The sequence below is a fragment of the Nilaparvata lugens genome, chromosome 9 (assembly GCF_014356525.2).
Source record: "Nilaparvata lugens isolate BPH chromosome 9, ASM1435652v1, whole genome shotgun sequence".
Taxonomy (NCBI): domain Eukaryota; kingdom Metazoa; phylum Arthropoda; class Insecta; order Hemiptera; family Delphacidae; genus Nilaparvata; species Nilaparvata lugens.
In genome coordinates this window covers 17,695,967-17,708,475 of record NC_052512.1, presented here as the reverse complement: position 1 = coordinate 17,708,475, position 12,509 = coordinate 17,695,967, and positions in this window count along the sequence as shown.

Genomic DNA, 12,509 nt, shown 5'->3' with positions numbered 1-12,509 from the left:
ACTAAGAACGGATTTTGAAATATTTTGCCTCTAAGTATTTCAAAGGATGAAAAAGGATCCTATTAAGGTTATGAACATGGTAAGGTGGACGCCATAATGGAACTGAGGTAATTGACACATGATATTCTAACATATGTTGTAATCATTGGAAAGCTTAAAAGTAATCTTATGAATCAGCTGATCGAATTAATTTTTCGTAAATCGAGAGTGCGTTTCATTGTTGTATTCTTAGCCAGTTCGGTTTGCGCCTTCTATCAGCTGTATATGGAGTCTCATACATTTCAATTAGAACAGAGCACATAGATTTTCTTTGTTTAGGAGTTTTTTGATAATTCTTTTTTCAAATTCAAATTCTATTGCCATAAAAAATCACATTAAAAACTTTCTTAATAGACAACAAGATCACAAAATAAAAATGTCGAACATATACCTACATTTATTTGTAGCACGCCCAGAAAAAGGCAAACCTTAGTCGTGAGTTCATTCAATATAACTTTTTTTTTAATATTTTGTGAATAAAAAGTACAAAAGTAAGAGTTGATGAGATATGTGAGTAATTCCTTATATTTGATCCAAATGGTTAATCATATTGTTGTAGTCGGGGTCACTGCAATCAAAAGTTTTTTATTCTGAAGCTAATAAATTTCATACGTATTTTTGAATTGAATTGAATCACTAAAACGTATTGATTCATTGATTGTCCATAATGTATCCAGCAGTGTCCATTGATAGTGGAAGTGATTGAACTACTCAAAATTAATGACTTACTGGTCCCTCATGGAATTTATAGTATTCCTGCATGGTGATTGAGCCTGTCTTTTTTCAGCATTGACTATTAATAATAAAGCTTTATTTACAACTAGCCTACCCGGTGAACTTCGTACCGCCAAAAGGTCAATGTATCTCATGTCACACTTGACTTTATTTGGTGAATCATTAAATTCATCTGACAATTAATATATTTATTTACATCTCAATACGGACTTCCTATGTGCTTAGTCATGCAGCATTCATTATTCCGAAAACATATTCTAATCAATCAATTGGTAGTAATATTTATCAGTAAAGTGTTGAATTAAAAAAAATAGATAGGTTAAATCAGTGTTTCAGAAAGGAATTCAATGTTTCCATAGTTGTTGGTTGTCAATAGATGGTCAAGGAAATATGCAAGGTACGATGAATCACACAGAATTCCATATTCTTTCCATCCTCCATTTTAGGATGGATATAAGCTGAGCTAAAATCATAATTTTTTGAATTATTCTTTCATTCTTCAGTAATTAATGGATGCAATATGAACAACTCTCTTTCATGAGGTGAATTTTTTTGCAACATTTTCCAGTATTTCAATGATATGGGAGTGATTATTATTTGTATAGGTCTTCTAAGGAACGATTATCTACAGCTGGTACCAATCAACTACACTATAAAATCAACTCCAAACTACCGTTTCAATACCAGTACGTGCCGTGAGTTCATTCAATATAACTTTTTTTTTAAATATTTTGTGAATAAAAAATACAAAAGTACGAGTTGATGAGATATGTGAGTAATTCGTCATATTTGATCCAAATGGTTAATCATATTGTTGTAGTCGGGGTCACTGCAATCAAAAGTTCCTTATTCTGTAGCTAATAAATTTCATACATATTTTAGAAATGGATTGAATCACTAAAACGTATTGATTCATTGATTGTCCATAATGTATCCAGTGTCCATTGATAGTGGAAGTAATTGTACTACTCAAAATTAATGACTTACTGGTCCCTCATAGAATTTGGCGGTTTTTGTACCAGTTTTGCTGTTCCAAATTTGGAACTAGGAAACATACTCGACTGTGAAGGAAACATAAGATTCTATTACAGTATAGTATGCTGTAATGAGAATCATATGTTTATTTGTTCCAGAATCAGATATGGATGTAAAACAGCAAAAATTGAATGACTATGACAAGAATCCACTATCATAATTTTGGGATTGAGTATTTTGGTGAAGAACAAGGCTGGGTACACACCAGTTAGTCAAGACAAGACAAGACATGATCAGACACGTTTAGTCACAATACTTTACATTGTTGCTTATGAAGACATATCTAATTGCAATGACTAATTAGTGTGAGTTGCGTCATAAGCAACTATGTGAAGTATTGTGACTAAACGTGTCTGATCATGTCTTGTCTTGTCTTGACTAACTGGTGTGCGACTTGCCTTATATTTCTACCTTGAGAGAACGAAATCCACTGATTTGAAAGCGTGAATCGAACCGCATTCCAATTTGTGTGGAATTTAGTGAGATTTGTGGCCAGCTGTGTAAGTTTCGACTGCGTTGAAACTTAGATAAGTTTGTGGAAGCCAAAACAACTGGCAATTTGCGATTATCAACTGAGTGTGTACCGCCCCTTACAAACTTATGCAACAATAAACTTCCAGTGCCAAAAGTTTTGCCAGCGTTCTGCCATAGTTGCACTTACTTAGCAACAATTGCCAACGTTTCTGAGCACCTGTTAGCTGCTTCAATTCCACCGCACTAACAGACTCTATCCATATACATATATCGTTATCATCTATCTATAGTGAGGTCCACGTTATAATGGCAGTATTATTATTATTATTATTCATCCACCGACCTCCTATAAAAGGGGTATTTGGACTTGTCAATGTCGTAAGTCAATAAAATACAGAACATAAATACATAAATGATAAGTCAATATATATTTTTATCTCTCCAAACCTTATGTTGCAGTGTTTGATTACCAATTGGATTGCTATCCTTGTCTATCATTCAACAGAGCGGATAGCGTCATCTTTCTCACTTCACTCTGTTACCAGATCATCCTTTAACAATATAGAAAATTGATAATCAATTAACAAAATATTTCATCTTGATTTTCAAAAATCATTATGAGATTTTTAAAAAATATAATTTCTTGCTCAATAGAATATAATAGATTATTTTAAACGAGGCTGAACAGTTAATATTACATCAATAAACCTGTATCAGCTACTGTCTATAGAAGACAGAGTATCGGCAACGTTGTTCTCCCATCTTTCTCCACTACCATTATAACGTGAACCTCACTATGGTGAGAGTGAAATGACGTCACTCGTGACGACATCACGGACGTTCACTTTGTTATGTTCAATTTATGTGAGTGGCCAAACACACTGGGCGCAATCTCCGCTGGGCGCAATCGGCAGATTTCCCTCCCTGCATCATCACAGAAGTTTCATAAATCTCCCCACTCATCATCACCAGCTTTCGTTTTTCTTCAGTACTCTTCTTTCTTATTTCCTTCCTCTTCTTATTCTTCTTCTTCTTCTTCTACTTCTTCTTCTTCTTCTTCTTCTTCTTCATCCTCTCATTCTTCTGTTTCCTCTATTCTCCTATACTTTCTTCGGGAATCTACAAATTGCGCCCAGCGGTCAGAATGTGTTTGGCCACTCACAGATTGAACGTAACAAAGTGAACGTCCGTGACGTCATCACGAGTGATGTCATTTCACTCTCACCAACAGCCGATATTACGTTCCCCGACTGAAGGAGCGAAATTCAAATTCACTACAGTATCCTAGGGAAGCTTCAAGTAAAACACTACTGTATTATGACAACATATTAGCCAAGTTAATGAGATACATATTTCTATCTTATAATTCCATTCTAATTTATTTTGGAAGATTGGGATAGAACCATGATTGTACGAACAATCATCCATCAAGATACAGACATCTTGAATGAATATTTTCTATCAAACTGGTTCTAGCAAACGCATCGTCTCTCATTCATTCTAATGTTTTGACTTTTCATTTCTGAATTTTGTTTTTATGACAAAGACAATGTGGGTGATGGATAAATGTATATTTTTTGAATACTTAAAACCTTCAAAAACTAATCTTGAATGAATTATCTCTGTGAAATTGATTCTAGCAAACACATCGTCTCAATCATTCATTCTAGTGTTTTGATTTTTCATTCCTGAATTTGTTTTAATGTCAAGACAATTTGGGTGATAGATATAGATATATTCTTTGAAAACTTGAAACCGTCAAACACTCATAACTTTTAACCTCCATCACTCAGCATAGCAAACATATCACCACTGTTCTCATTCTCACTCTTGGTGAGAGACTGAAAAAGTCAATATGTGCTAATTATCAAAAATTTGAAGGAGTGGTGTGGTTTTGACTAAGCGGGGGATTCCCAGTCGTCAACCGGTCCAACAAACTGTCAGAGCTGGAAATGTATTCATGTTTTTACCATAGGTAAGGGAAGTATTGCTTTCTGGAAAAAATTAAGGTACCCCAATTTCTAAATTTCTATACGTTTCAAAGTCCCCTGAGTCCAAAAAAGTGTTTTTTGGGTATTGGTCTGTATGTGTGTGTGTGTGTTGTGTGTGTGTGTGTGTGTGTGTGTGTGTGTGTGTGTGTGTGTGTGTGTGTGTATGTGCGTCTGTGTACACGATATCTCATCTCTCAATCAACGGAATGACTTGAAATTTGGAACTGAAGGTCCTTACAATATAAGGATACGACACGAACAATTTCGATCTAATGCAATTCAAGATAGCGGCTAAAAGGGCGAAAATGTTGTCAAAAACAGAGTTTTTCGCGATTTTCTCGAAAACGGCTCCAACGATTTTGATCAAATTTATACCTCAAATAGTCATTGATGAGCTTTATCAAGTGCCACAAGTCACATATCTGTAGAAATTCCAGGAGCTCCACCACATCTATGCAAAGTTTGATTTTAGATTCCCAATTATCAGGCTTCAGATACAATTTAAACCAACAATTCTAAGTGGAAAAGATTGAGCATGGAAATCTCTACAATTTATGTCTAATAACATTTTCACCTAGAATTTAAAATAAGCTCAAAAATCGAGAAAATGTTATTATTTCAATATTGCAAATTGTTGGCAACTGTTGATTCTATTAAATCATTCACTATGAAGAGATAGCAGACTTTGTGTGTCTCCAGCGTTATTGTCCTGTCACCAGCTGGTTTGGATCTTTGAATAGTAGACTTGAGATGCGCGAGTACACTAGCGTCAGATGATAAATTTTCATAATGGCAAGGAAAGTTGTGTGAGTGCGCCACACCAGATTTTTAAAATTTATCACAAGTCGAGATAAATCAATTGATAGGAAGAGATGGTCGTTATAAAGCAGATGATTATCGAAAAGTATGTAGGCCTATACCGTTATCACTTCGACAGAGAGGAAGAGCAGAACAAATAATGTGACTAGCAGTGATGACGTCACTATGTAAACAGTGTACGTGTGTATAGGAGCCATGTATCATTCCCGTTCGACTGCTGGGCGCAATCGGTGTATGTAAAATCACTACATCTCCCTCCTTCTTCCTCCTCCACTCGTTGCATCCTTCTCTTTCTTCCTCCTTTCATCCCATGTCCACATTGAACATACTCGGATTGCGCCCAGCGGTCAAATAAGAGTGATACTCGACTCTCTTAGCACACTGTCTACGTAGTGACGTCATCACTGATATAGTGAGGCTCACGTTATAATGGCAGTGAAGGAAGATACGAGAACAATGTTGCCAAATTGACTCCATTTTGCCACTGAGTGCACAGCTGTTATTCAATTCATCCCATTAAATTTGATCTGATACTAATTTCAATTATTTTCATTAAATTATAAATTTCATGTCAAATTAATTGAATTCACTAATAAAATCTATTTTTTATTACTTTTTATACGATAACAATGTTGCCAAATTGACTCCATCTTGCCACTTAGTGTACACAGCTGTTATTCAATTCATCCCATTAAATTTGATCTGATACTAATTTTAATTCCTTTCATTAAATTATAAATTTCATGTCAAATTAATGAAATTCATCAATAAAGTCTATTTTTTCATAATTTGGTTCTAAACTTTGCTTTCATAACTGAGATCAGATTTACAAGCCTGAAAAAGCTGTGATTCACCAATCTGAACTTCAAAACAACAGAAATTAAGTTTTTCGCTGAGAAGAGGTATTATAGTCTTCAAGAATTCTTTAATGATACATGACGTAGCCTATTCTTATAGACTAGTAATTTGTAATTAGATGTAAAATTCTATTTTATAGAAACTCTCATATGACTATTGTATTGATTGATTTATGAATTGTTTTGACTTTGATAATTGACGTTGTTCAACTATATGGATGTTTTGTTCTATATTATGTTGAATAAAAATATATTCTATTCTATTCTATTCTATTCTATTCTATTCTATTGTTTGTCTACTTCTGTACAGTCACTGTCAAAAGTGGAATAAAATATTTCTGACAACATTGCAAAGCTAGAGAGAGATAGTGCTATCTGTTTTGTTGCATGTTGAACAAGGATAACAACACTATTATCAATCATACACTGCCATTATAACGTGGACCTCACTATAGTGGCATTATTTGTCAGGGAGCGTAATATGTCGACTAGACTGCTAGTGAGAGCGGAACGTCTCTTGTGATGACGTCACGGACGTTCACTTTATTACGTTCAAAAATGTGAGTGGCTAAACACATTCTGACCGCTGGGCGCAATCCACAGATTCCTGTTTGGAGGGAGTGAGTGCAACAGCTGTTGTGAAGGTCGCACTAATATTTTATCAAGGGTGGCAGTCAACTTTGCCCCAAATTGATTCCATCAATCACAGGCCACAACAGCTGTCTCCTCCGCTTTGCACAAAAAAGTTACAAACTGATCTTTCCTTGCAGGGGAAGTGTGCTTCTTATTGAACGAGCGTTAGCGAGTTCTCACTTTTGACTTCACTGAAGGCCAATGTCGTGGTATGTCTATTTGTATATTCTATCATAACTTGAGAAAGAATTTAATCATCCAGCTTCAAATTTTGAACACATTCTTCGAACCTTTTTACAGGTCAAGTTCGTTGGACAACGAAATTGACTCACTCCTTCAGGATATAAAAATAACATTGAAAGTGCATAAGAGAAAAAATTACATGCTATTCCTATAATTTTCCCATTCATCTAAAAAAGCTGATGCTATTTTGGAGTTATCACACAGACTGACAGACTTTATGCGCCGACACATGAATTCAGCTGAATAATACACAGCATATCCAATTTAAAATTTTTTGCTTCTATTAATGTCTATCTGCTTGTCTATTGTATGTCTGTAAAGCCGGGTCCACACTAAACAAATATTCGACATACATGTTTGTTGAGGAGCTCAGAGACAAACATTTTAAAAAGTTTTGACAATCTTTTTTTGTCAAACAAAAAATGACTGTTTCTCCAAAAATTTCCAGTGTTGACAGCTGTAAAACATAAAACCTGTTCTCCCCACTTACAAATATTTTGTTTGGTGACGCGTCCACACTAGCCACGGGCAAACATTGTTTGTCAAACATAATAAAATTTGCCCAAACACTTGATTATCCAATGTAGATACTCATTTATTCCATTTTTGTATCTTTGAATGTTGAGATCATTGAAACGGTTTGAGATATCGATGTACAGAATCCGCCATTTTTTTTTAATTCTGTATCGAAATCAAGTATCACATGACCACCTTCCCATTTGAAAAAATGAAGTTGGATTCGAAATGAAGTTGGATCCATATGACGTATCCAAGATGGCGGACATTAATTTTGAACTGACAGAACAATATTTTTTTTTCAATTGGAATAGGATCCACATTGAAGCTACTGTGATATCATACTTGTAAAAGAGATATTCAGCTGTTTCCCTAATGATTGTCACCAACTCTGTATAATTACAAGTGGCGGATTTCAGAGATCAATACCAACAGTTCATGGGCGAGTTCTTCAACCCAGGGGGTCTCTCCCATTCAAACCCTACTGAATACAATCCCATTTGATCGATTCAATGACTGATGACTTTCCAGTTTTTCCTTCTTTTTCTCTCTCTACCTCTTTTTCTCTCTCTCTCCCTCCTTCAATCAATTATCCTTATCCTCCTAATCTTCCATTCTACTCAAATTCAGTGGCGGTCTATGCCATCCCCCATATCTCACACAACAATGAAAGCAGTCCCAGCTTAGTTTGCATATCTATATTAAAGGACTGGTCTTCAATGATTTATGCTACAGTAAGACTCTCGTTCTGAAATCCACGTGAGTAGATATGATATAGTGAGGTCCACGTTATAATGGCAGTGGATGAAGATAGGAGAACACCGTTGCCGATCCTCTTTCATGTCAACGCCTTCTATAGACGGTAGCTGATTGATGTAATATTAACGGTTCATTCTCGTTTAAAATAATCATTCATATTCTATTAGGCAAAATATTATATTTTTTTAATGATTTCATAATGAATCTTAATAATTGGGATGAAATATTTTGTTAATTAATTATTAATTCTATATTGTTAGAAGACGATCTGGCAACAGAGCAAAGCGAGAATGAGATAGTGCTATCTGCTTTGTTGAATGATAGACAAGGATAGCAATACCATTATAACGTGGACCTCACTATAGAGTGAGATTCTCGTTCTGAAATCCACGTTGGTAGATATGATAGGGGAGCATTGTTGGCACTTTTCATTTTCCACTGCCTTACTTACAGTGAGGTTCACGTTATAATGGAAGTGGAAAATGGATAGGAGTTGATATTGATTATCATAAAACATTATCTCTTAACAATCTATATATATATATATATATATATTATATATATATATATATATATTATATATATATAAGCGAAATGGCACTCACTGACTGACTGACTGACTGACTGACTGACTGACTCACTCACTCACTCACTCACTCACTCGCAGAACTAAAAATCTACCGGACCAAAAACGTTCAAATTTGGTAGGTATGTTCAGTTGCCCCTTTAGAGGCGCACTAAGAAATCTTTTGGCGATAATCCTACTCTAAGGGTGGTTTTTAAGGGTTTAAAGTTCGTCTTTTAGCATGTATATTCTTTTAATTCCAATATCTTGAAATTATAATTGGAATGTCAATACCATATGTTAATATAGAACTATAGGTGAAAAGTTCAGAATTAAGGTGAGGGAGGAGTAAAGTTGTTGCAGGTTTGTCCTTATTCCAGTGAGGAATTCTTTTTGCATTATAGAATGCAAAGATTGACGACTTCGATTATATTGACAAATCCTTATACCCCTTTCATAGGTGGTCAGTGGGATGAAAAAAATGAAATGAAATGAAAAATGAAATATAATCTAGAGAGTACAGTAGGGGTAAAGTGAGAGTACTGCCCCAAAGCTGCCCCAAACCTGGCTTAAATCTGCCCCAAATCTGATTCTTGGTTCTAACCTTGCCCAATCCAATGAAATCTGATCTAACCTAACCTAGCCATACCCCTAATCTCACAATAAACCTCAAATGAAGATTTCCCACTTTTTTGGAAAAAAAAACTAGATACAGCTTTTTTTTATTTCTTGAATAACTAAGAAACCGTTAATTTTACAAAAAATCTATAGGAGTAACTTTTTCCAGTAAATCTAATAACGAATCCATTGACACCCCATTTGTCAAGATTGAACAAAAAATAAGGATCTCATGGGAAAACTAGATCCAGCTTTTTTTTATTTCTTGAATAACTAAGAAACCGTTAATTTTACAAAAAATCTACAAGAGTAACTTTTTCCAGTAAATCTAATAACGAATCCATTGACACCCTATTTGTCAAGATTGAACAGAAAATAAGGATCTCATGGGAAAACTAGATCCAATAACTAAGAAACCGTTAATTTTACAAGAAAATTACAAGAATAACTTTTCCAGTAAATCCATTTGTCAAGATTGAACAAAAAATAAGGAAAAAGTAGATCCAATTTCTTGAATAACTAAGAATATTTTTTTTCAGTAAATCCATTATTTGTCAAGGGATCCTAACTCTGAAACTGAGCAACAAGCATTTTTATGTTGAGACCCTTTCTTAAGCCAACCTCAGCACTAAACCTCCCCCCCCCACAGGGGGGGGGTGGTGGGGGGGCTTGACCCTCTGCCTTTAACCTGCTAAGCTTGAACTACTTGAAAACTCACCTCAGGTTGTATTGAGAAGAAAAAATATATATAATAAAAATGTATAAGAAAGAAGTCAAGTCGGATATATTACTTGTTGATCAGAGTGTACATCTTGATGAGAGTATTACCAAATATGAGTATATCACTCACACACCATATATTCAACAGACATTCAATTACAATGATGAAATTTGAATTAGTTTAAAACAAGAAGATATTTATACACTTCCAAGTAGAAGTTTTCTCATAATTGGAGGCGAAATCAAAGTGAAAGATAAGAATGATGTTGGAACCAAGGACTTTTCACTTATCAATAATGGAGTTGCATACCTATTTGATGAAATCAGATATGAATTGGGAGGGGTTGAAGTTGATCGCACACGTAATGTAGGATTGACAACAACCATGAAAAACTATCTACGTCAATCAAAACTCAATGAAAAAATTATGGAGAATACAGGATGGAAGTTGACTGGATGGAAAAGTTTAGATAAATTCTGCTTTTGCATTCCTTTGGATATGTGGTTAGGTGTAATGGAAGACTATAGAAAAGTTCTATTAAATGTTCGTCAGGAAATTGTTCTATTAAGATCATCATCAGACTTAAATTGTATTGAATCAGAAACAGCAAAATCGGTGAAAATTGATATTACAAAACTACAATGGAAAGTACCCTACATACATGCTTCTGACACTGTTCGTCTTGATCTGCTGAGTTTAACACATAGTGATATACCAATTACCATTCCATTCAGGTCATGGGAATTGCATGAATTTCCACAATTACCTGAAACTACTAATCTTCAATGGACAGTTAAGACAACTTCAAATATATTGAAACCTAGATTCATTATTCTTGGATTTCAAAAGAATAGGAAAAATGTTATAACTGCTAACAGGTCACATTTCGATTTCTGTAATCTGAACAATGTTAATCTTTATTTAAATGCTCAATCATTCCCCTATGAAAATATTGTTGGTAATGAACATTTATTGTATCACATATTCTCTGAATTCCAAAATGAATACTATCCTTATAACAGCAGTACATCAATTGAGTATAAAACATTCGATGAATATGCACCATTGGTTGTTATAGACTGTAGTAAGCAAAATGAACTATTGAAATCTGGTGCAATAGACATAAAGTTGACATTGGAAACAACAAATAATTTCTCAGAAAAAACCAGTGCCTACTGTTTAATCCTCTATGATAATGAGTTTGAATATACACCACTGAGTGGAACAGTAAAAAGAGTATTATGAATCTTCTATAAAATAACGGAAACTAGACAATATTCAAATCAAAAGTATTATCTACAAATGTATCAATATTTTACCTTCAGTATCATCCCATTGATTTGTAGAATTGTTCTTGTCTTGATCTCAACCATTTTCTTCAAATTTAATTTTATTTATTTATTTATTTATTTATTCAAGGTGATACACATACTATAATTAGGAAAGAAAAAACAGGCAATTGCCCAAAACTTCTTCAGTTCCTGGATTTTCACATATTAAAAATAGTCCAAACAATTAGGTTAAGTTCAAATTATGATTTCTGCCAAAGTTTCCGCACCATCCGAGGAAGATAACACAGATATAAAATAGATTTTGAATTTCACAATGTTGATATAAAGCCGAAAAACAATAATCAATCTGAAATTCAATTAAATTAATTGAAATAAATTAAAAAATTTGAAGACAATTTTAAAGCATTTTATATTATTATTCAATTTATCAGCTTCTTTCAAAGCAAAATACTGACTGTGATGATATAGTGTTATCCATATGAGCTTAGATTTTTCATTAAAGTTGAATAATGTTCTTGGTCTGGGTAACCAAACCTACATTTTTTTCTGGGTGTACTCACCTACATCTACAATTTCTTTCTGGGTGTACTCACCTAAACCTAAGATTTTTCACCTATATTTATTACATTTTTTTCATACCATTCTTTAAAAGAGATTCCAGAAGAAAGTGAGAATTGTTGGATTAAGTTTGGATCAGTTATATACTTCCATTCTTTTTCATTATTAAGATTGATGCTTGGTATGAAAGTTGCAGCTAATGGTATACATTGTAAAAAATGGAAAAAATTCTGAATCAAATTTTTGATATCAACATTAATATCACTATTATTATCTTTATCATACAAATATCGACCAAATTTATCAACACTCATGATCTATTTTTATAATAAATGTTTAATACAACCTGAGGTGAGTTTTCAAGTAGTTCAAGCTTAGCAGGTTAAAGGCAGAGGGTCAAGCCCCCCCGCCACCCCCCCCTGTGGGGGGGGGAGGTTTAGTGCTGAGGTTGGCTTAAGAAAGGGTCTCAACATAAAAATGCTTGTTGCTCAGTTTCAGAGTTAGGGTCCCTTGACAAATAATGGATTTACTGAAAAAAATATTCTTAGTTATTCAAGAAATTGGATCTACTTTTTCCTTATTTTTTGTTCAATCTTGACAAATGGATTTACTGGAAAAGTTATTCTTGTAATTTTTTTGTAAAATTAACGGTTT